Genomic DNA, 5,095 nt, shown 5'->3' with positions numbered 1-5,095 from the left:
GTTTGGGGGTAGCGCCTTCTCCTCTGCAAAGAGCTAGCACAGAAAGGAGACACCGCACCAGTCTCCCAGGCCCGACTGAGCCCCAGGTCTGCTTGGGTTCTAGAAGCAGAGCTCCCTTGCCCGTGTCCTGACCTTCCCGCAGAGCCAAGCAACCAGCTTTCCTGTCTGATTCTCCCTCCTCCAGTTCTTATCACACACTCACTACAGGGGTCTGCGCTGAGATGACCACGCCCATGAAGGGCCCCCAAAGTTGTGTGCTTTGGCCTAGCTCTGTGGCTTTGAATGAGTCATAGTTTCCTTATCTGTAAAATGGATATAATAATTTATTTTTGAAAGTTTTGTGAAAGTCAGATGTGATCCTGTATGTGGGAGTTTCCTGAGAAAGAATGTTTGGCCCATAGGAAGGGCTCTTTACATGGGATTTGCTGTTTTTGAGTGATGGCCTCTGACTTAGTAGGAATTATGGAGGAAACCTGTCTGCTTTCAGAGGCATGCCATTCTCTCTTGTGACTCTCCTGGGGAATATCTTCTCCAGCGAGGGGCTGGGATCCTTCCTCATCTTTCCCCATCCTGCCTAGCTCCCAGTAGCATCCATCAAGGCTCTCTAGAGGGCATTGGCTTCCCTCTTTGCCACTCAGGCTGGAAACCTGAGAACTGCTCAGTTTCCCTTAGCCTCATAAATAGTCCCATAATTATGTATAGGCAATATAATTTGTTGGGGACTATGCCAATCCTAAGGGTGGTTTAGGGGAGATTGCTGCTCACCCAGACAGCTGGGGACGGCCACCTGCAAGAAGGAGCAGCAGCAGCAACACCTTCAGTCCTTTGCGGGAGGGTTCCCAGCACCACGCCAGGTACGGTGGGCGCAGGGCTGGTAGCTGAACTCTGATGGGGTCTGCAGGACCAGTTCTCGTTGGCACACTTGTCTAGCTCAGGCCCTGGTCCCCTCCCATCTGGACCATTGTAACTGCCTCCTCACTGCTCTCTCAGCCTCCTAACTTACCCCTAGATCCAACTTTGGCTCAGGGTCCACAGAAAGCCATCCCATGGCAAATGTAACCACCTTGCCCCTCTGCTAAGCCCTTCAAGGCCTGCCCGCCGGCTCCGAGGGAGTGTGGTCCTCCATGTCTGCTCCCGACCTGCTGTACAGCCTCTCCTGCCTCCCGGCAGTCTACAGCCACACCTCTTGCTCCTCCTCCTCTCCCACTTTGCTCTGCAGCAGTGCCCAACCCTGCCGCAGGCTTTCACGTCCGCAGGTGTTTGCTCAGACTCTTCCCTCTGGTGGAATGCTCTTCTGTCCCCAGGTATCCTTCTCTCCAGCAGGTCCCCAGTGTCCCCAGAGCACCGTGTGTACCTCTATCTAATCACACTTCCCATTATATTGGAATTACTAGGAAGGATTATTTTTACGCATCTTTACTTTCTCAGTGCTTACCATGGGGCCAGAAATAGAGAAAATGACTCAGTTAAATGTTGAGCTGAGTTTATCTGCTGAGGTCTCCAGCCAACCTGAGCATCCTCATAGCTGTGCCTAACTGGCTGGATGGACCATCTGTGAGCCTCCATGTGGCCCCCCTGTGCCCTGCCGCTTGTTCAGCAGTCCTCCAGACATCCACCTGCCAGGCCGGCCAGCCCTCCAGGCCTACAGGGCTGTTTCCCGGGGACTGCTCTTTCAACAGCCGGTGGTCTTTGCTGCTATTTTGGCTTCCTTCTCCTTTGACTGGTTGGTTCTCGGCTAGCCACAGGGTAATAGATTGGCTAAACTCAGACCAGGAAATGAAGGAACCACAGAACAGTGATCAATTTAAAGCCATCTCCAGGGATTTCCCTAGCGGTCCAGTGGGTAAGACTTCACTTCCCAATGCAGTGGATGAGGGTTCCATCCCTGATCACAAAGCTAAGATCCCACATGCCTCATGGCCAAAAAAGCAGAACATAAACAACAGAGGCAATATTGTAACAACTTCAATAAAGACTTTAAAAATGGTCCACATAAAACATCTTTAAAGAAAAAAAAAGTGTCTCCATGTTGGAGATGTCAGAATTTGCCCTTCCTAGCCTGCTTTCTGGCTTCCTGATAGCTCAGTTGGTAAAGAGTCCACCTGCAATGCAGGAGACCCTGGTTTGATTACTGGGTTGGGAAGATCCACTGGAGAAAGGATAGGCCACACATCCAGTATTCTTGGGCTTCCCTTGTGGCTCAGCTGGTAAAGAATCTGCCTGCAATGTGGGAGACCTGGATTTGATCCCTAGGTTGGGAAGATCTCATGGAGAAGGGAAAAGCTTAACAGCCTGCTCTCTAGCCTTCTCCATCTGTGGTGTGCCCTGGAGCTGAACTGCATGAAGTGTATGAAGGCCCTACTCTGGGATCTTTGGAAAGAAACCAAGAGAATGAGGTCTGAGTCGGTCCTCAGTTGGTAGCTTCCTTGCCTCTCTGCTCCCTGGCAGCCTTTTTGCAAACTTGGAGAGACTGCTCTTGAGCACCTCAGTCACTCTCATCACTATGGGTCCTCACCCTGGGACCCTGAATCTCTCCGTGCCTTCCCTGGGATCCAGGCTATTCTCTCACTGCCTGTGTCCTCCAGGGAGACTTCTATGGATCTGAAAACACATCCTTGCCTCCCATCCAAATCTGAATGCATTGGTCGCTGTTTACAGAAAAAGGAAGTGACACCTCCCTGGGGCTTACTCTGCTGCAGGCTCTGTGCTTCCTATGTTGATATGGAATACCCACAGCCCTCGGATGTCACAGATGGCAAGGTGGGCTCTGGGACTATTCAAAGAGGGAGAACCAGGATTCAAAGCTGGGTCCCTCGAACTCCATGCCCCAGTGCTTGGTCCCTTGTGTTTTTGTGGAGCATCTACACCAGGGATGGCAAAGAGATTTCATCTCACCTGTCAGTTCTGATTGACTTAGTCACTGCCTGGAGTGTTGTGGTGAGAAGGATTACGAGGCCACATCTGTGCTCCGTGGGAGAGAGTATCATGATAAATTAGAGATGTCTGGTGCGGGGAGAACCGGAGGGAGTGACAGGCAGTACACGTGTCACGTATTTGCCGCCTTTGGTCAAAGCCATTTTTGTGGCAGCCACATGGGCTTAGGGGCAGGCACTGTCGGAACCAGAGCCTGTCTGCTTTACATTGCTTTCCCGCCACGTGGCGGACTCTCAACCAGAATTCAAGTTTCAGCTTCATTACTTTTTTTTCCTTTTCTTTTTAAAATTAGGGTATAGTTGCTTTATAATATTGTTAGTGTCTGCTGTGCAACGAAGTGAATCAGCTGTATGTATACGTGTATCCTCTCCCTCTTGGACCTCCCCGCCACCCCCATCCCTTTTATCTAGGTCGTCATAAAGCACCGAATTGAGCTCTCTGCGCTATACAGCAGCTATATCCCGCTTGTTATCTAGTTTACGCATGGTAGTATATGACTCGAGAGTCCCTTGGACTGCAAGGAGATCCAACCAGTCCATCCTAACGGAAATGAATATTCATTGGAAGGACTGATGTTGAAGCTGAAGCTCCAATACTTTGGCCACCTGGTGTGAAGAACTGACTCATTGGAAAAGACCCTGATGCTGGGAAAGATTGAAGGCGGGAGGAGAAGGAGACGACAGAAGATGAGATAGTTGGATGGCTTCACTGACTCGATGGACATGAGTTTGAGCAAGCTCTGGGAACTGGTGATGGACAGGGAAGCCTGGCACGCTGCGGTCCATGGGATCAAAGTTGTGTCCAACACAACTGAGCGACTGAGCTGAACTAAGTATATATATGTCAGCGCTACCCTCCCCGTTCATCCAACCCCTCCTTCCCCATCCCTCGTCCACAAGTCTAGTCTCTATGTCTGCACCTCTGTTCCTGCCCTAGAAATAGATTCACCTGTACCGGTTCTCTAGATTCCACATATATGCATTAATTCATATTTGTTTTTCTCCCAGCTTTGCTACTTATCTGCCATATGACCTCAGGCAAGTTACTGCCTCCCTTGGGCCTCAGTTGCTTTGTCAGGAAAATACAGCTTAGTGTAGTACTTAGACGCTTTCAGCAAGTCTGACTTGGCATAATGCTTTTAGAGCCCCTGGCACAATACCTTTACACAGTAGGCATTTGACAGAATTTAGCAGCAGTTGACGCTGTCATTGGCCTTCATTCTGTCAAGGCCTGCTGCCCACATTGTTGCACCAGCGTCCTGGTTCTGTGACCTGCCAAAGGAAGACGCACTCAGTCTTCCCAGCTGGCCCAGACTCTCCTCCAGGGCCACTGGGTCTGTGACTGTCCGTACTGTTTACCATGAAGTCCCGTTACCCTCCACTCTATCGTTAGACATCTCAAGTCCTCCCCAGGGGCTCCCCGTTATTAATGTGATCACCTGTCCTGAGTGTTTCATTAAGCTCTTTTTCATGGAGAGTCTGATACATATCTGGCAGAATACGGAAACTCATTATCATCTCAACTGGAGAAGAGGACCCGGTAAATAGCACACGTAATTTAATTGCTAAGGTAAACCCCATAAAGTGAATGAGAAATCAAAACCCATAATCAAAGGTTTTGACATTTCTGGACAGGAAATTTCCAAGTTTGGCAGCTGCAGGGGTCAGGTTCCTACAGCACAGCCGACTGCTGACTTTTCCCTGTTCGGGACAAGGTGAGAGCCTTTGCCCTTTCTGGCAGAGGAGAAGGTGGCTCATGGACCCAGTATTTTCTCTGGAAGTGTATTCATTCTATTAAGTGTCTCTCAAGCACCTGGTACTTTTTTAGTGGGTTAGGGCTGCCTCATCCTTGAGGACACCTGTTGTTTGCCCCACATGATGAGAGAGAGTACCAGGAACTTACTCCCTGGTTTTGGATTCCTTCTTTCCAGAAATATCTGGAACCTTCTTTCCCACACTGACCCCACCGTGCCTCACATCCGTGCTCTTTCCTCTGATGTCTCTGTCCTCTCCCACTGCCTTGGGCTTCCTCCACCACAATGCCAGATCCCATGGTTTCCCGTAGAACCAACTTTTCAGTAAAGACTTCCCCATTCCCTCAGACTCTTTAACTGAATGGTTCTTCTCATTCTAGCTTAACTGGAAGCTCTTGCAAATGCTGA

This window comes from Capra hircus, chromosome 15 (assembly GCF_001704415.2).
Source record: "Capra hircus breed San Clemente chromosome 15, ASM170441v1, whole genome shotgun sequence".
Taxonomy (NCBI): Eukaryota; Metazoa; Chordata; class Mammalia; order Artiodactyla; family Bovidae; genus Capra; species Capra hircus.
This window is presented reverse-complemented; position numbering follows the sequence as displayed.